Here is a 21,123-nt window from a genome sequence, read left to right as displayed (position 1 = left end):
CTCGCCACCACACCTGGCTAATTTTTTGTAGTTTTAGTAGAGATGGGGTTTCACTGTGTTAGCCAGGATGGTCTCGATCTCCTGACCTTGTGATCTGCCCGCCTCGGCCTCCCAAAGTGCTGGGATTACAGGCGTGAGCCACCACGCCTGGCCCTGAATGCCTTTTATCTCATGTTCTTACCTAAGTGTCTTGCCTAAAACCTCCAGCACAATGTTGAATAGAAATGGCAAAAGGAAATCCTTCTTTCTGATCTTAAGGAGAAAGCATTCAGTCTTTTGGCTGCGTGTGTGTGTGTGTGTTTACATGCCATTCATCAGGCTGACAAAGTTCCCTTCTATTCCTAGTTTGTTGAGTGTTTTTATCATAAAGAGGTGTTGAATTTTGTCAAATGCTTTTTTTATTGAAATAATCATGTAGTTTTTGTTCTTTATTCTATTGATGCAGTGTATTAAATTGACTTTCTTTTTTTTGAGACGGAGTCTTGCTCTGTTGCCCAGGCTTTGGAGTGCAGTGGCACGATCTCGGCTCACTGCAAGCTCCACCTCCTGGATTCACGCCATTCTCCAGCCTCAGCCTCCCAAGTAGCTGGGGCTACAGGCGCCTGCCACCACGCCCGGCTAATTTTTTGTATTTTTTAGTAGAGACAAGGTTTCACCATGTTAGCCAGGATGCTCCTGATCTCCCGAACTAGTGATCCACCTGCCTCGGCCTCCCAAAGTGCTGGGATTATGGGCGTGAGCCACATTGCCAGGCCTAAATTGACCTTTTGTATGTTTAACCAACCCTTGCATTCCTAGGAAAAATCCCACTTGGTTACAGGTACAGTCATTTTTATACACTGCTAAATTTAGTTTGCAAGCGTTTTTTGAGAATTTTTGCATCTATATTTATTAAAAAATTGCTGTGTAGTTTTCTTGTAAAGTTTTGTCTGGTCTTGGTATCAGGGTAATTCTGGCCTCATAGAATGAGCTGAGACATGTTCTATCCTACTTTTGGAAGAGTTCACGAAGAATTGGTATTAACTCTTGCTAAAATGTTTGGCAGAATTTACCGGTGAAGCCATTTGGACAGAGACTTTTCTTTGTGAGGAGATCTTTATTTCAATGAGATACAGAAATGTTACTCCAGGCTGGGCGTGGTGGCTCATGCCTGTAATCCTAGCATTTGGGGAGGCTGGGGTGGGAAGTGCTTGAGGCCAGGAGTTCAACACCAGCCTGGGCAACAGAGCAAGACCTCATCTCAATTCAAAATTTAAAAAAAAGAAAATAATGAATTGTTATTCCAGTACAAGTATTTCCTCTTCCCAGTTTTTGTGTCTTTATTGTGATACACACTATGTAAGACAATATCTATGTACCTTACAAACCCCAAAATAAACCATTACACTTATTACTTTGTAGAACTGACTATTAAATAAATGAGCTGAGGTAAGTAAGAATGGCAAGCATATAGACAGAATTTGCTATGTTAATCTTATTTACCATTCCTTGTTCTCTTCATTTCTTCCTGTGGATTTATCATGTGGTATAATTTCCTTATTCCAATACATCTTTGCGTCACCTATCATCTCCTTTGTGTTGGTGTTATGAAATATATTACATTTCCATCTTTTGAAAACTCAACAATCAAATCTATACTTTTTCTAATAATTTCTTTTAAAATCAGTTACTAGAATAAAAAAAGAACAAACATGCATCTATACTATCTTTTGTAATTAACTAATTACCTTTACTGTTTGTTTTTTTTTAATGTGGATTCAAATTACTGTCTGGAGTTACTTGTTTTTCCCAAAGAACTTCCTTTAGTATTTCTTGTTAAGATGGATCTGTTAACAACAAATTCTCTCAAGTTTAGTTGATCTGGAAATGTGTTCATTTTGCATAAAATTCTTAGTTAAAAATTCTTTTTTAGCTTTTTGAAAGTCATCCCACTCACTGACTTCTGATTTTCATTGTTTCTGATGAGAAGTCAGCTATTAATCTTAATGTTTCCTTTTAAGCAATAACACCTTTCTATTGCTGCTTTTTAAGATTTTCTCTTTATCTTTCAGCATTTTTACTATGACGTGTCTCTTTGTGTTTATCTTACTTGGAAATTGTTAAGCTTTTTGAGGATATAATGTTTTCTATCAAATCTCAGAAGTTTTCAGCTACTTCTTTTAATTTTTTTATTCCTTTTTCTTCCCTCTCTCCTTCTAGTACTCCCATTACATAGGTCAGTGCCCTTAATGATGTCCATATTTTTCTCTGAGGCTGTGTTCATTTTTCTTCATTCCTTTTTCTATTTTTTGAATTGCATAATCTCTACCTATCTTCATGCTCATTAGTTATTTCTTCTGCCAGTTGAAATCTACTGGCCAGGCACGGTGGCTCACACCTGTAATCCCAGCATTTTGGGAGGCTGAGGTGGGTGATCACCTGAGGTCGGGAGTTTGAGACCAGCCTGACCAACATGGAGAAACCCCGTCTCTACTAAAAATTCAAAATTACAGGCATGTGAAGGCACATGCCTGTAATCCCAGCTACTCGGGAGGCTGAGGCAGGAGAACTGCTTGAACTTGGGAGGCGGAGGTTGCGGTGAGCCGAGATCGCGCCATTGCACTCCAGCTTGGGCAACAAGAGCATAAAACTCTTGTCTCAAAAAAAAAAAAAAAAAAAGAAAGAAAGGAAGAAATCAACTGTGGAGCCCCTTCAGTAAATTTTTTTTAGTTATTATACTTTGTACTCTAGAATTTCAATTTGCTCCTTTATAATTTTTTTTATAATTTCTATCTCTTTACCAATATTCTCAATTTGATGAGGCAGTGTATCATATCTTCCTTTACTTCTACAAACAAGGTTTCCTCTGACCTTTTAAGTTTTTTTCTGTTAAATTTCACATCTGGGTTCTTTCATAATTTGTTGTTTATTGTTTTTCTTGTGTATGGGGCACACTTTCCTGTTTCTTTGCACGTGTCAGAGTTTTGCTCAAACCTGGACATTTTAGGTAATGTATTTAATCAACTGAATTTACTGAGACCTCTCCTCCCTCTCTGGGCTTGTCTTTGTCGCTTTATGTGTTGAGTAACTTGACTATTTTGGGAAGTTCCTTTCTCCTGCAGCGTGAAGTCTTTCGTGCTACTCCTCAGAGGGTCAGCATTGGGCATGCACACAGTTACCAGGAATGACAGTGTCATGTTAGCAGGACGCTGTCTCTTTCCCTTCTCTCTTTTGCCTCATCTGGTATCCCGCTCAGCTTTGTAGCTCAACTAATTCCCAGCTGATTGCTCTATTGTCTTCAACAATGTTCTAGAGTATAAATTGCTTCATAGTCTCATCCAAATAAATTGGGGGGGTGGGGTTCTTTGGCCAGTCTTTGAGGTTTGATCTGACCCCTCAAGAGGGAGCACTCTTCTTAGCTCCTTCTCTGATTCTCTTTTGTGAACTAGTTGGCCTATGTTTAGCCTACTGCTCTTAAAAGAAGGTAGCAGTGGGCTCTTCTTTGCTTACCACCAAAGTCTCTCTTGTTTCTGAAAGCATCCTTAGGCTTGAAGTTCCCCACACTGTGCTTCAAATAAAATCAATTCCTTTGGGGAGGGTTTTTGGAGTTCTCTGTTCTTACAGACTGCTTCTCTCGGTGGGCAAAATCTCTCAGCCACTGCTCTGGGGGCTGGGTAGGGGGAGCAGTCTTCGGTATTGCCTTTCTCAGTGCTGAACTTCTCTCCCTTACAAGCAAGGTAATGGCAGCTTGAGAAGCTGCACAGACCTGCACCTTACAAGCAAGGTGGGGTGAGGGCAATTAGAGCCTCAGTATTCTAGGCTTGCCAAACCTGGGGTGGAAACTCTGCTCTATGCGTAGGGGCTGCGTGGAGGAAGAGAACCTCTGACCACATTGGCACACTCACCAGGAGTTTAGCTTCTGTAACTTAAAGCTGGAGGGGATGATAAATGCTAGCAGTTTGCTCTCCCAGTGAAATATGGTATCCCCTCATTGGGATCTGTAGAGCCCTTAAGACCTAATCCCATCATAAAGGTCTCACCTCTTAATACTGTTGCAATGGCAACTAAATTTCAATGTGAGTTTTGCAGGGGACAAACATTCAAACCATAGCAGAGTGGGTCGTAGCTCGAGTGCAGGACTTGCTGTTCTGACCAAGTTTAAGATTTTCTTAAACATACATTTCTTCATTTGTTGAGTGTCTGTAGGACAATTTCCAGTAATTTTATTTTATTTTATTTTTTGAAAATAGTTTTTTACCAATTATGTTTGTTTTGCTGTGGAGCAGGTCTGTGCAACTTCTCAAGCTGCCATTTTCAAAGGGGAGCTCCAGTTTCTATATTTTAAGTATAGAAAGAAGGAAAAGCTTTTCGAAATAATTGGAGTAAAGAATTCTACTCGATTTTTACATTTTATTCCAATAGTTATGATAAACAAAAAACAAATACTGCAACTTTATAAAGTGCTAGGCATTGCCCTGAGTGCTTAGAAAATATTAATATATTTAGTCCTTTGTAAGATACACATGCTGTTTTACTTTCCTCATCTTATAGATGAGAACATAGGCCCCAAAAGCTTCAGAAATTTTCTCAGGTCACACAGCTAAGTGGAAAAGCAAGGTTTAAACAAAGGAAAATTAACTTCACAGACTGTATTTTTTTATTTCACTTTTATCCCTAGAAATGGATACTTAAAATTTGGTTCATAATGTAAGTAAATTTTTAAGTCTGTTTTTACTTAGTATTAAATGGTAGTCTTTTTTTTTACCTTAAATATTGTTTAAATATAATTTCCAATGGCTGCATAATTTTGTTCCATATTGCCAATTTACTTTTCACTTTCACAGCAGATAGCTCAGCTCATGTCTCATTACCTCCTCACCCGTACTGAAAACAATATTCTTTTAAAAAAACTTTCAATCTCTTGGTAAAGTGTTTTCTCTTATGGTTGGTTTATTTTATATTTACATTCTATTTTTACATTTGTTTCAGTACAAAGTGCAGTAGTTTCCTGGAGATGCAGTAGCAAATTACCACAAACTGGGGGAGCATAAAAACAACAAAAATTTTCCTCTCATAGTTCTGGGGGTCAGAAGCTCGAAATCACTTTCATTGGGCTGAAATCAAAGTGCCAGCTGGGCCAGGCTACCTCCAATGGTTCCAGGAGAGAAACCTTTCCTTGTTTTTCAAGCTTTTGGTGGCTTCAGGTGTTCCCTGGCTTGTGATCATGTCACTCTAATCTATGCCTCCACAGTCCAACTGCCTCATCACCTTCTGTCCCTCTACCACTCTCCTGTAAGGACCCACCAAGATAATTCAGGGTAAGTCCCTCTTCTCCAGATTTTTAACTGATTTATTTTGCCATATACAGTAATATTCTCTATTTTACCATATAAGGTGACAAGAATATACTTGAGATATACACCAAATGTGATCCTTAGCACATTCATTTTCTTCCTGTCACATCCTAGACAAATGCCATAAAGCTGCAAATTTTAAGCTGTAGCTCTGAGGCACCTCGGAGACACATAGTTTAAAAATCATTATCAACCAATCAATATCCAGAAAAATTAATTCCCCCTTAAAAGAGAATTATCTAAGTCACAGTTTAAAATACAGCATTAAAATCTATGTTTTTGCCTAATCCAAACATTCCTTTAAAGGAAAAATAACTCCTACTGGGGCTACAATATGACATAACAAAAAATAGTAATAATTTTTTAAGATAACATGGTACACTTCTGCAAAGTGATAAATCTTCTACAACCAGGAATCCTTTTAAATTTCAAGATTTCTTTTAAGTTAATTTAGTTATACACACAGACACACACACACACACACACACACACACACACACACACACACACAGTGTGTATGCCCGAACTTCCACACAAGCCTGTGCCTGAAGAATACTTATGTTATTTAGTCTGTTCTGGGAGCCATAAGAAAGTTTAGATTTTGTTGCACCGAAGTTATTTTAACGGCTGTAATGTAATGAGACTACATTTGTATTTAATATATAATTTCACGCATGCAGATGGGTGCTGTACCTACTAAGGCAGGCAATTTGGGAAATATATACTTATTTATTTTTTGCTCCTTCTCAAAATATATTTGAACTCCTCTTTTAGAAATTGCTTCTATATTATTTTTATAGTCATATGGTCTTTAAAAACAGCATTCCTAAACTCACTCATGAGCAAAACTTACCTCATGCGACATGTTTTTGCTATTACTAAGATTATTTTGAAAGAATATAGCACAATAGAGTATACTCTGTACTGCTCATACTGGAGACACTCTCCAAGGGACAGTTATGGTCACTCCATAATAACCTGAGCCAACTAACTCCTCAGTCACCTTTGTGCAATCCATCCCCATGCCACCTATGACCCAAAAGACCTCCTCTAAATGCCTGTTTGATTAAAAGACAGCATACCACACCACTTCACCACTATGGCTGAACCAAGCCAGGTGGAAGTCAATAATCTCACTTAGCCATGATGCATGGGAGGACCAGATTTACCAGAATTTAGTCCAGCTCTTGAGAAAAGCTTACTGGGCAAGTTTGGATGCATCAACTCAAGCCACTCATGAAGTAGTTATTCTAAATAACTTATCTGATTGCCAAGAGGCCAACATCAGACATTGGGTCTGCGGCCATATCAAATCTGCCAATGTACTTCCTCATTGTAATGACTCCTCTGGTTAGCAGGTAATTATCCCTGGTTTGACCCAGTATTCATCCTCTTTCCTCTGAGAGTGGCATGGGGTACAACAAGAACAACACAGGGTCACCTACACCCCCTTTCTGCTGGTTCTCGCAACTATGTAATTGCTGGACAGTGATTCCAAGTTGTAAGTGTTGTTTCCTTACAACTTTATCATCCTCTAAGAAATTAAAATCACATTCCATGGTTACTAATGCTGGGATCCACATTTGGTTTTATAAAAATTCCTATTTTTAGTTTAGTTTTTTTAGTACATGAATTTTATTTGTCAATAAAAAATGTTAAAGTGACATGTTAGAAAATTTCAGTCTAGTTATATAATATAAAGAATTTTTAAATTTAAAAAATTGATTTATTAAAAAAAGGTTCTAGAGCTATTTCAAAAATAGCTTAAGAATAAAATCTTCATAGGCAGCTCCAAATTTGCTAAATTTGCTACACAAATTTAAATGACTTGCATAGCATTTAAATTTATATTCTAATGGATATAGCTAAGAAACATGATTAAATGAAGCAATCCTTTAAGAAAGTAAATAAAAACTGGTGTTTATAGTGACACAGAAATTCTCAAAGATTCATCTCAAAAATACAAATATCCTTCAATGAAAAATATTAATAAATGTTAACAGAAGTTAATAAATCAGTATGTCTAACAATCCATATAACTCTTACAGACATTTCAGTAGAAATGAAATCACGCGATCTCACAAACTGTCATAGCCAATGGGAAAGGGAAAGGGTTTTTCACCATGAAAGATTTTTCGGGTTGTGTGGGCTATTAACGATTGCCTCTGCTCCAACTTCAACCTTTTTGCTTGTTTTATGAAAATGGATCTGGACCCTTAAAATACTTTTTCCTAGATAGTCGCTCCATGTGAAGTTTTGCCAAGAGAGGGCACTAGTGAGACACAGGAAAGGGCAAGAGGAGCGGCTTTTACTTTCTGGGGTCCTCCTGTGGCATGGGGGCTTCCCCAGTGTGCAGGTCCTGCAGCAAACGCAGTTTATCCTGTGACCAGCTCCTACAGCGTACAAGAGCTAGCAGCAACCAGCAGGTTCCCTCAACACTCACCTTGGGTGCGTTTTTGGTAGAGTGCCCCTGGCAAGACACCTCCCTAGTAAGGTGGATTGCCGGTAAGTTCCATCAACAAGGTGACTTCTCTGCTTTCCAGTGAGCCTGAGCCAGGCCCTCTCCAACATGATATGGATCTCAGTCCCAGGGGGCCTCTTCTTTGGGCATGCTATCTCAGCCTTAGTAGTAGTAGATCTTAAGTTCATATTATATAATATTACATCTGCTAGTCTTATATTCTTTAGAGTCTCTTCACCTCTTACTTATCAATCTCTAACTTCCAATCCCTGGTTATATTTATAGTCTTTTATATTAAACTTTCCCTATTCAAATTATCATGCAGTTTCTCTCTCCTGATTGGACAAAGATTGATATCCAATTCCAGCAAATGAATGTGCAACAGAAAGCACTATTTTCTAATTCTTTGTGTAACTTAGGATAAATATTCCTACTTATAATTAACAATATTGATATAAAGACAAAAGCAACCAAAAATTTTTTTAAAAAAATATTTCATTTACTTATGGCTAAATAGCTTTTTATTCCCATATGAAAAATCAAAGAAAACCAAGAAAGAATGTTTCCTCATTTAATATTATTCACACATGGGAAAAAAAAATTCCAGTGGAAAGTATTAAAAACATGAAGCAAATAAATTTGTGGAAAAAAATACTTGTCTAGTTTGTACACAGCAGATAAATGAAAGAATTAGGTCAATTTTACAAACCACTAGAAATGAAAAGAAAAAGATCGCAACTAATGAATGAGCTTCAGATGATATCTTCATTATCCTGCTTTGTTAATGTGAGTAGAAAATCACGTAAATAAACATCTATACAACAGGACAGATGAAAATCAAGTAACATTAGGCAAAAAAAAGAAGAAGAAGAAAATATCTTCACACCTTACGAAATGGACTGACATGGATAACTGACAACAAACTATAATCTTATGAGCAACTTAAACTCTGAAGGAAGTCTGTTGATTTTTAGAAATTTTATATCTTTTACACTTAGAATTACCTAAAAACAGTTTGCCCACTCAATATAAAATCTGCAATTTATAAAGCTCTTTTGCACAGATTCTTACATGTAGATAACAATATCAACAAAAAAGATCACTCCCCTTCCTGTACCCCAGATTCCAAATTGTGAACTTCCAGAACAGACAGCAAAAATGTGCATATTAAGGTAACATGGCAAGAAAAAATCTGGACATGAGGGCTACAGTTAAAGATGATTGGGAAGATCTTAAAATCTCAGGCCAAAGGAGAAGCTAATTCTTTATTTAAAGGATCACTATAACCAAAGCAAAGACAGCAAAGCAAAAGCACTGGTTATTAGATTTTAAAACCAGGGAGATTCATTTTATATAATCTAGAAGCAAAACAAAAGCCAACCAAATAAACAAATAAATAAAAAAAAAACAAAAACAGCCCTTAATAACCTCCAGATTTTTAAAAGTTTAAAACAAAAATGAATGAATTTCCCATGCATTTCAATGGAAAATCGGCTCTTCCTGACTCTAGTTAAACAAACTCTTTATAGTTGAAGGTTCTGAGTCTCCAATTTTAGAGATTATGACTGCTTGACAGGCAAAATACAGGTTAAAAATAAAGATAATTAGTGATTTGGTAACAAATTATAAACTCCAACTGGCCACAAGCACTTGAAAGTAACCATTAGTCAGAGTTAGTGGGGTCTGTGATCATGTGATCACAGTTATAGAGAAGTGCCGCCTTCTGTTCTTAAAGTATGCACAGCTTTATTCTTATCAATAAAGAAAAAAGAGAAATTATATCACTGAACAGGCAAAGCAAACCTGAAAAAAAAAACATTGCTAATGAGTTATTTTCTTTAATTTCATTTATTTTTCCAAAGCACATCCAAATCAGCATTTCTTACAAAACAATAATAGGTCCGCTAACTTTAGGTATTCTGTTTTCTTATTCTAACAACATCACTACAAAAATAAGTAGGTATAATTTCTGTTTCTTTGCAAACTGAGATAAGTAACTTCAAGTATAATCTTACTTAACTTTAAAGACATACACAAAATATAAACAGCTTTCCACGGCCTCATACATTAATTTGGATTCAATTTCACCTCAATCTCTTTGCTTGTCAGGTAGCCTATCAACGGAAAAATATTTTGACATAAACTATTTTCTATTTCTCAGCTCTGTGTCTCAGATTTCAGAGGAGAAAACTCAAGAGAACATTTTCTAGAAACGTAAACGCTAAGCAGCAGGCAGGAACGATAATTGATTACTGTCAGTTTTTTGTGGTCTTTGGCTCAAACATTCCAACCCTGATCTCCATGACAAAGTGCTCCTCAATAATCTTGCAGTAGGTGCAGCATCTTTTATCAACGGATCAGTAGAGAGCCTAAAATACCTTTTGACCATATATGGATTTTTTTTTGAGACGGGATCTCATTCTGTCACCCAGGCTGGAGTACGATGGCAGGATCTCAGCTCACTGAAGCCTCGACTTCCCAGGCTTATGATCCTCCCACCTCTGCCTCCCAAGTAGCTGGGACTACAGGCGCACACCATGATGCCTGGCTAATTTCTATTCTTTTTGTAGAGACGGGGTCTCACTATGTTGCCCAGGCTGGTCTCAAACTCCTGGGCTCAAGCAATCCTCCCACCTCGGCCTCCCAAAGTGCTGGGATTACAGGCGTGAGTCACCATGCCCAGCCTGTATAGAATTTTTTTTTTTAATGCTGTTTTCCACTGAAGTATAGTAAGGTCTCAAAGGAAAAAGGACCAAATAAACAAAAGCTATAATCCTAATCTTAAGTTTTTATTTCCACAATTACAGCCGTATCACAGTTTTAATTCAATTCTCAAAGGATTAACATTTTTGTTCTATGATTACAATTCAATGAAAACTTCACAGTTTCTGCTAATTATATAAAAAGATCTAATTTCATCATGGCAAACTATGAGTATTGTCAAAATTTCTTATTTCAAATATCTATTTGAAAAATAATTTTCAAATAAATACATACTATGAATCAGTAATCAACCTGAAAAAATTTTTGACATGGAGACTTTTACATGCTATTAAAAACGAAAATGACTTGTATTAAGTGCAACTGTCCAAACCAATCAAGACATACAGAAAAATGCTGTGTGTCTGTCCTTCCTGTAAAACACAGCAATAATTTATCTTATTTATTATTTCCCAAAACATACTGGGAGAAAGTTAACACAGACACATTTAGAGCCAAGGATAGCACATATGTTTTATCTTGCCTACTAAGCTCGAGTGTCTGACTGTAGATGCCAAGAATGTGATGCTTAAAAGGATGATCAGGCTCAGCATGAACACATACCATGATCAACTAATTATGTCTGCCATGGGCATAGGAAACACATACATATGTTTTCATTGCTAGTATGAACGTTATTAGTTAAAACACATTTGCTGAAGTTTGCCGCTGTAGCGAGTGAGCAGCCACTTGGCAAGTCACTGGGCACATGGCACCAGCTGGCTGTGCCTATACCTGCTGTGCAGAGGCACTGGCAGCTCAGGCAGGGCACAAGAACACAACTTCACAAAGCAACAAAGGTCCACACTCTCATATTCCTCAAACCAATACCACAGGTCTGAGTTTTGTCCACAAAATATAAAAATGTGCCATTTACTCAGATGGGGTTTAGAAAAATAATGGTTACAAAATAGAACTATTTAATTTTTCCCAGGACCACTCACCTACCTACCAAGTATGGGATAAAAACTGGTAATTACACTACTAATAATTTCAGAGTCTTAATTTAGGCCTATTCAACACTAGCCACATTAAAGGAAAAAGGATTTTTTTAATCAACATGAAACTTAATGACAAAGTATACATATATTAGAAAAACGTCTTTAAAAATTTAAAGCTAGTTAGAAAATGCTTATGATATATAACCAGTTTGAATAAACAATATAGGTAAAAGTAAACTTGGTCCTTTTACTATCAAAAAAAATGAAGTTTTCAACAGCAAACAAGTTGTATGATATTATTGGAATTATAACTCCATGATTATGATTTCTAATGAAGAGGCCTGGGTACTACTCCAGGTGTTATTACTATGATTTTACCGGGCCTGAGTAAATTTGATGGAAAATAGTAAAACTAGAAGGACACAGGATTTAAAGAATCAGCGGACTTGAGTTCACAGCACCATATAATCCTGAACTCCCTTAAGCTCATGGAGGCTCATTTCTTCATCTATAAGAATATCTCTGTTGGTTTGCTGTAAGCAATTAAAATACACTCACTACTTAAAAGTGTCTTATGAATTTTAAAGTACTGTCCCAACAGGTGGCTATCACTAGAGAAGCTACATTTTCTTATGGTTTTACTGGACTACTAGACTTGAATTACTAGAAATGAGAAAGAGCTGGCAGGGCAGTCTTGCAGACACACCATACAGCGAGAATACAGGCCTTTTTATTGTTATTAGACAGGACTGCCAATAACAAAAGGATCCTGTGGAAAACATGCTGCTGATTACATGAAAACCTGGTCAGTTTTTAATTCTGGGAGATATACTCTCCTTTATTTTGATTCTATAAATTTGAATGTAGGAACAGAGCAAGAAGGCAGAACAAACTGGCACAGCTCTTAAAACTCACGTGAGGCCAGGTGCAATGGCTCATGCCTATAGTCCCAGCATTTTGGGAGGACGAGGCAGAAGGATTGCTTCAGCCCAGCAGTTCGAGACCAGCCTGGGCAACAAAGTGAGACTCCGTCTTCACAAAACAATTTAAAAATTACCTGGGCATGGTGGCCTGTGGTCCCAACTACATGGGAGGCTGAGACAGGATGACTGACGGAGCCCAGGAGTTTGAGGCTCCAGTGAGCTATGTTCACACCACTGCACTCCAGCCTGGGCAACAGAGTTGAGACCCTATCTCAAAAAAAGAAAGAAAAGAGAAGAGAAGAGAAGAGGAGAAGAGAAGAGAAAAAGGCCTCACATGGAAGGAACATCATGCCCAGAAAAAATAAATCTGGATACTAATCATAGGCCCACATATTTTAAAAATTCAACTCACATAATTAGCAATGATATAAATAATATACGGATATAGTTATGTTTAGGTGTCACGAGTGATATACTCGTATGAGACTGGATGAGGAGATGATGTCTATTCCTCCTTTTTCAGAAACACAGGAAGTTGTTTATAGCCACTGAAAAAAGGCTAAATAATGACAGTTCACACAACCAACACTCAAATATTCATTGCCAGTTACACTGCTATTTGAGGAAAAAGAGATTTGGTTTTCTCACTTTTTAAATATTAAATGCCTGAGAGCTTTCGTTATATCTGTTAAATTCTTACTGTATGCCAGAAGATGTTCTAAGTGCTTTGAATGTGTCAATTTATTTAAGTCTCATAATAATCTTGTAAGATAGGTATTATTATTGTTTCTGCTTTTCAGAAGAGGAACTCAGCACAGAGCAGTTATAAAACTTGCCCAAGGTCACACACTTCATTGGAAAAGCCAAGACTTCAATTCAGGCATTCTGGAACCAGAACTTTAACTAATATACTCTACTGCCTAATAAGATAAAGAAAAACAATACACATTGTACCTAATTGTTTCAAAAAACATTTACTACACGCCTACTATATGCCATGGATATGTTATTATATGTTATACATACATCACAGATACGATATGCATAAAATAACAAAGCTTTAAAGACACTAGATTTAAACTGAAGTTCATGAGTCACTGTCTTAGTCCGTTGGGGCTGATACAATAAAATACCATAAACTGGGCGGCTTATAAACAACACAAGTTTTCTTCTCACCGTTCTGGAAGCTGGAAAGTCCAAGGTCAAGTCACCATCAGACTCAGCGTCGGGTGAGGGCCTGCTTTCTGGTTCGCTGATGGTGATGGTGCCTTCTAGCTGTGTCCTCCCATGGTGGAGGGGGCAAGACAGCTCTCCAGGGCCTTTTATGAAGGCACTAATCCCATTTATGATGGCCCTACTTTCATGACTCCCCATGACCTAATCACCTCCCAAAGGTCACAACTCCTAACACCATCACATTGGTGATTAGGTTTCAACATATGAATTCAGGGGGAATGGGGGAGATACACAAACATTCAAACCACAGCACTCAATTAATTAATTATGTCAAGTTATCATAGTTACTTGACTCAGGTGTTTTTGGGACTGGAGGCAGGGAGGAAGCAAGGCTTAGAAGAGTCATTTACCACTCTCAAAAATAATACTTCTCATTAGGAAGAGGAAAGTTCTTCTGGGAAGCATCTGGCTAATCTTTTTGGAAAGGTTCTGAGGAAATTCTTAAGAGGACTGATTATGCAATCCTGGCTATAGTCAGTACCTACTATTTTCAATGGGGATTTCTCTCCATGGACACATGACTGACTCAGTTCTTAGGCATAACTGGGGCTAACACAAACCAAAATAGCAGCAGGCCTCATCCCAAAGAAACTGCCATATAAACTTATGCCTTGAGAATTATTTTCCAGATGCTGTAGATGTTCCTGTAAGGGTTCCTGTGGTTTCTAACGTACAAAGATGGACACTTCCTCAGATGGCCTCAGGAGACTGCTCTTAGATCTGCACTGGGCAGAACTCTGGGATTAATTAACAAGGTGAGTGACATTTATCACTTTTGGATTCCAAGGAAGGAAAGACAAAATGGTATGAGGGCCCTTACAACACTTAAAAACGACAAGGGTACTTAGGTGGAGAGGAGCTGTTTTTTTTTTTTTTTTTTTTCTGGTCTTTGTGACCAGGATTGACCCTCTTTTATCTTCTTTCTATCCCCCAGTTCCCCCTTGCCTGCATCTTAGGTATACAGAAGTCTCTCACGTTGTCTCTCGGTTGTGCAAAGGCCCAGAATCAATCATTCCCCGCCCTCTCCTATCACCAACAATAGAATTGTTCAGCCCAGAAGCATTCCTTTCCCTCCTCGCCACATCCTCCTCCTATTCCTTAAAGTGGCTGAAGTCAACTAAATATAAAGGGGGAAAGGAAATATCAGATTAAACTAAAGCACATTCAATTAATCTCCAGTTGGTAATATGAGAAGAGATAATTAAGGAAAGAGCTTTCCTACTGTTTCCCTTAAACCACAGTGCCCTCCCCAAGGCCGGGGTAATCAGGAGGGGCAGGTTAGGCAGCTGGGGCACAAATGCATGGGAGTTCCATTCTCATGTGCTGGCACTGGGCCTTATGACCCTGGGCAATGCCTCCTTCTACTTCGTGCCCTCCTGCATGACTCACTTGCTTTATTCTACAGGCTCTGTGCCATCTTGGTAAAGATAGTCCCCCAGGGGACAAGAAGGAAAAGCTTCAGCTGCTCTCAGGTCATTGCGTATGGAGAAAAAGCCATTGGTTCTACCTTCCCTTTTAATTTCTAATTTCTAATTTAATTTCTGACTTAAAACTCAAACCCTTTGCTGGTGCCTGACCAACTCTCCTAAACGAAAGAGGAACAAACGTTGGAGAGTAAGGAAGCCTTCTGGTCCCAAGGCCTCAGAATGGATTAGGCGTTGGTTAGCCATTCCTGGGCCACGGCACGCAGAGGGCCTGGAGACCAGCACTACTGCAGGGGCAGGACCCTGTGGGCATCAGGATGCCACCCCTCACCCTCACTCTAGGACCACCACTCTCTCCATCAGTTTTTCTTTTCAATCAAAGAATAAATAGCTATTTTACCCATCTTAAACGCAACAGCCTTCTTCTGATCCCTCTCCTCCCACTGATTACTTTCCTTTTGCAGCAAAACTCCTTTCAAGAATTGTCTACACTTGCTTTCATTTTCTCATCTTCTATTCTCTATCAAGCTCATTCCTGCCATGCTTTTGCCCCTACTATCTAACCAAACTACTCTTATCGAGGTCACCAATCACCTTCACCTTGCTAAATATAAGGGTCAGTTTGTCACTCCTTCCTCCTGATCTACTTTCTTCACTCTCTTCCAGGACACAGCACTTTCTTGGTTTTCCTCCTGCTTCCCTGGGGTTCCTTCTCAGTCTGCTCTGCTCTAGGAATTTTTAATATTTGAGTATCCCAGGTCTCAATCATTTGTCCTCTCCTCTTCTCTATTTCTATCCACTCCCTTGGGGATCTCATCCAGTCTCATGACTTGGAAATACCAACGTGGGTCATTTGGAAGTTGTTATGTGGAACAGTCCTGTGCACTACAGGATGCCCAGCATCTCCACCACCACCCATCCACTAAATGCCAGTAACAGCCTTCCCATCATTGCGACAACCAAAAATTCCCTCACCAATTTCCCAAACACCCCTGATGGCAGAATCACTCCTGCTTAGAAACACTACTTAGAAATAAGGTCTATGCTCCTGTAGGTATAGCTTTATTCTATAGTTTGATCAGTAGAAGTGTTAACAACATATTGAAAAGCACAAAATTCCATCTTGAGTGTGGAATTAAAATTTATTCAAGAACATCCTCATATATCCATTGGTTCTCAGCCCAGATAGTCCCTTATCCTAACACGTCGGTGAGCTTGGATTTCTTGTGAGAAAAGGATGGTGTTATGATAGCTGGCAGCTAAGCATCATATAACTTGAAACTTGGGAATGCTGCTATAGAAATCTGTTTTGTGGTAGGAAAAAAGACGGGGAACTACCAGTGTGCAAGAAAAAACACTGGACTGATTTGGAAGTCAAAAGATCTGGGTTGTAATTCAGGCTCTGTGAATATACAGATATATCTGCTCATTTGGCAGAGCTTTATCTACTGGCTATGCACCAGGACCACCAACATGAATAAAAGAGTGACTTGACCTAGAAGGGAAGGCTAGAGGGAGCATATCAGTCTCTAACTGTGTCTTGATTTCGTCAACCTCAAATCTGAATTTCCAAAGTACCTTCCAAGTAAAAAAGAAAATTAAGATTCTATGCAGATGCTTGCAATATGCCCAAACAGAAGTAGACACTATGGTACTATAGAGCTGAGGTCAAGCCACCCACATGACATTATTTTATGTTCAAATGAGAACACAAATATTACTATAAGAAATTACTATGTTATTAATGTAAAAATCACTATATTTCTACTTCTTAACATAAGATTTAGAGTATACACTCAAATGATCCTTGGAGCAAAATGGAATACAAATGACAGTTATCAGCCTGTGTTTCTGAAAGCATTATTTGTTGTACCAAAAATATTGTGATCTTTAATCACTGTATCCCTTACATAATTCCCACTCCAGTAAGGCAAATTTGCAAAGAATTTACACAGTAAAATTGTCTAGTAGCTACAGCAGCTCACAGGAGAACATGCTAAAGGGGATGGAACAACATTACATTAACTAGCTGGAAACAGTATAGCTTCTAACATTATCCATATCTAACATTTAAGTGAGAATTTTTTTTTTTTTTTTGAAATGCAGTCTCGCTGTGTCGCCCAGGCTGGAGTCCAGTGGCTTTCTTGGCTCACTGCAAGCTCCGCCTCCTGGGTTCACATCATTCTCTTGCCTCAGCCTCCAGAGTAGCTGGGACTATAGGCACCCACCACCACGCTTGACTAATGTTTTGTATTTTTAGTAGAGACAGGGTTTCACCGTGTTAGCCAGGATGGTCTCGATCTCCTGACCTTGTGATCTGCCTGCCTCAGCCTCCCAAAGTGCTGGGATTACAGGCGTGAGCCACCGCACCCGATGTGAGAACATTTTAAAGTAATATCCTTTTGAAGAATGAGGATGTATTAAATATTTAATGTCTTGAGATGATAAAGAAATGATCAGGAATAAAAAATGTAATTTTTCTACTTACACAGATGTGAGGTTTAGGTTATTCCAAATTGTTAATACTTCTGCTATCCTCCAACTAGAACTTTATGCACTTACATAAATAATTTTGATCCTTTCAATTACCATATGGCCCAATGCCACTAAAAGGCTGTTTCTATTAAACTAGAGTAAGAATGCTGCTTTTAAGTCAGCCATCCCCTGCCCACACTCAGCTGTACTTGCTTTTCCCCAAAAACACTACACCCCTGTTCCTTTCTAGGCTTTGCAGAGGCTACTTCCTGTGAGAGTAGGCCTCTCTAAAGACCCACTCACCTTTACAAACTCAGCTACACTGACATCAAACAAGAAGCCCTCCTTCACCTCTGCACAGTTGAAGGAGCTCCTTCTGTGCTCCCAGGCACCTTCTTCATTCTGCTCTTGCAGTATATACAACATGACTATTACCACTGACTACCTACCTGTCCTTCCAGTAGACGCTGTAAGCCTCAAGTCTAGGTAATGCCAGGTCTGAGAGACAGATTTGCTAGTGAGGAGAACAACTATGAAAGACAATGGTGAAAAGTCTTTGTTCCTTTTACAAAAGATCCAAACTTTGACACCTATTACTTCCTCCAGTCTGGTGTTATATTGAAATTTGATCCCCAGTGTGGCAGTGGGGAGGTGGGGCCTAGTGGGAGGTGTCAGGGTCATGGGGGCTGATTCTTCATAAATAGATTAATGCCCTCCCCTGATGGTGAGTGAGTTCTCACTATGAGCTCTGCCAGAGCTGGTTGCTGAAAAGAGCCTGGCACCTCCTCCCTCTGGCCAACCCCTCACTTGCCACCCCCAAAGCACTTCCTCTCTCCCCATGTGATCTCAGCACATGCTGGCTCCCCTTCACTTTCCACCATGAGTGGAAGCAGCCTGAGGCCCTCACTAGATGCCCAATCTTGAACTTTTTGAGACATCAGAATTGTAAGCCAAATAAACCTTTTTTCTTTACAAATTACCTAGTCTCAGGTATTCCTCTATAGCAACCCAAAATGAACTAAGTATTGTTAAACTCGATTTGAATAAGAACTAAAGCTAAGAAAGATGAATGTGACCTTGTTTTGTCCCATGTTCCACTATTCCAACACTGTCCCACTCAATGGACAAGGGCCCTTGTTCACTGAGCACGAACCATGAGTCAGAAGCAAGGCGTGTATCTAGAGTGACTATGGGTCCTGGTTTACCTGGAACGGCAATGGTTTAAACTGTTATTCTGGTGTAATTATCAACAGTGCCCTAGTTCCCTCTCCAAAGTGTCTGGTTTAAACAACTACCCCTAAGTATAAAAGACTGAAAGTCCACTTATATAAACATATATGTAGTCCATGTCTAGAGCGAGACAGGCATTTGGGAAAAATAGTACTATTTTAATAAAAAGGATGACAGTTATCATTCACTGAATTGCTTACATGCTAAGTCCTTTACATACATAATTTAGTCTTCAAACATCCACTAAAGCAGATATCATCATATCCAATATTCAAGTAAGGAGACTGGAGGTTTTAGAGACCTAAAAGAGATTTTAGAGAAACCAAGCACTCAAGGGTATACAATTAATTAACATGAGAAGCTGACTTGTACCCAGATTAATCACTCTAGATGATATAAGACAATTTCTGAAACTACAGAACACAGACACAGTTCCTTGGGACATCCTGAAGGGAAGGGAAGAAGAAAAGGATGAGAGATAAGGATGAAGCCAGGGACCAGGAAGAAATCAAGGCTGCCCTTCCTACAATATGAGTATCTTTTTTCTAACTCCTGGGTCTTTGGTAGGTCTACTAAGCAGTGTGTGTGTGTGTGTGTGTGTGTGTGTGTCTGTGCACATATGCACCCATATTTGTCTTTTAATAGAAACCAATGGAAGAGAAAGGTTTAATGTTTAAAGCTTTAAAGGGCAAAACCGAAGACTACACATTGAAGTAGATGACAAAGACAGATGAAAAGCCATTCAACTGATACAGAAATCTGGACTTAGGAAGATCACAGGGAAACTGTCACAAGTATTGAAATTGGAGGTTCAAGACAAGTTTTTCTAAAATTTCTAAGGAGCAAGTATAGCCCAGCTGAAATCTGGGAGAAAGTAAAAGAAAGTAGAGGAGAGAAAGACAGGGCATTAGCTGATATAATATGGTATTATGTGGCAATAAAAGCTGTATTTTTCCCATCTGATATGAACCTTAACATGGTAAGACTATACGTTCCTCAAAGGCAGAAACAATGGATTTCATCCTATTCTAATATTATAACTTTCACAAAGCTCACTTTAGATAAAAGAAATAGCCTTTGCAAAAGTATCTTAGTAGAGCTTAAAAACAACAACAACAAAAAAAGATTCTATATTCTAACCTTGTCTTATTTTTACATTTTCTCTACTGCATTCAGGTTAATACAGGCACAGTCTCAATATTCAGGTATTAAAACCAGGTCATAGAGAATGACTTGCTTAAGATGACAGTTACCAGTGCAATGAGGAGTAGAATCAGTCGCAGTCTCACACCTATCAGGTAATTACATACTGACCCCATTTTTACAAACTCAGCAAAATGAAAGAATGCAAACCAATAATAAATGGTCACCAAACTCTCACCAATTCAACCTGCAAACTATTATCATATCTGCCTTTAAGATTAATCTGGCAATTAAACAAATCAATCTGTAAAACAAAACAAAACAAAAACCTAGTGTAAAACACACACACACACACACCCCATCCATAAAAATTTAAAAAGACATAAATACACGTTATACATACACATTTCTTTTTCTGCAGAGAAACCCAAAAAACTGCTAATAATGATTACCTTTGGATAGCGGAAAAACAATAAGAATGAAATCTTATTTTTCATTTCATAACTTCCATTTTTTTTTTAAACTTTTTGTAAAGACAGGGTCTCCCTTTGTTGCCCAGACTGGCCTCAAACCCATGGCCTCAGGTGATCCTTCTGCTTTGGCCTCCCAAAGTGCTGGGATTATAAGCATGAACCACCTCATTTTATACCTTTCACTTATTGTATTACTTTTTTTCAATGAACAATTTAAATATACAATGGCTAATACTTTGATTTTGCTAAAAACCTATTTTCCGGAATTTCAGAAAAGTAGAAAGTACCAGACATGTTATGTCAGAAGAGCTCCTCTTCCTGCTCCTCCTCTTCCTCAGCCTACTCAACATGAAGACCTTTCTGATGATCCACTTCCACTTACTGTATAGTAAATATATTTTCTCTTCCTTATGATTTTCTTAATAACACTGTCTTTTCTCTAACTTACTTTATTGTACAAATACACTATATAATACATATACAAAATATGTGTTAATTGACTGAGTATGTTATTGGTAAGCCTTCTGGTCAACAATAGGCTATTAGTAAAGTTCTGGGGTAGTCAAGAGTTATATGCAGAGTTCTGACTCCACCAGAGGCTGGCACTCCCTAACCCCCATGTTGTGTGCAAGGTCAACTGTAGACTAAGACAGGAACACACTGCTCTTTCTCATTCCCAAAGATGCTGAGCCCCACACCTCCAGGAAGCATGATACTGACAACG

At 38.4% G+C, this 21,123-nt stretch overlaps 1 protein-coding gene and 1 long non-coding RNA gene across 7 annotated transcripts in view; one reads left to right on the top strand and one right to left on the bottom strand.

Annotated features, from left to right (window-relative positions):
- The window catches only part of RASSF8 (Ras association domain family member 8), a 124,824-nt gene that overhangs the window by 57,251 nt on the left and 46,450 nt on the right, over positions 1–21,123 (bottom strand). The window contains exon 1 of one of the 6 annotated variants that reach the window (XM_055280321.2): positions 13,595–13,690. The exons of the other annotated variants lie outside the window; for them this stretch is intronic. The gene's annotated coding sequence lies outside the window, so the exon portion shown is untranslated. Of the gene's footprint in view, positions 1–13,594; positions 13,691–21,123 lie in introns of those variants that run through there. 6 annotated transcript variants of the gene reach the window in all.
- On the top strand, positions 13,832–20,899 carry LOC134736801 (uncharacterized). The gene is made up of 3 exons (XR_010121084.1): positions 13,832–14,409; positions 19,960–20,081; positions 20,672–20,899. It is a non-coding gene; the product is annotated as an uncharacterized lncRNA (long non-coding RNA).

Source organism: Symphalangus syndactylus, chromosome 5 (assembly GCF_028878055.3).
Source record: "Symphalangus syndactylus isolate Jambi chromosome 5, NHGRI_mSymSyn1-v2.1_pri, whole genome shotgun sequence".
Taxonomy (NCBI): Eukaryota; Metazoa; Chordata; class Mammalia; order Primates; family Hylobatidae; genus Symphalangus; species Symphalangus syndactylus.
This window is presented reverse-complemented; position numbering and strand designations above follow the sequence as displayed.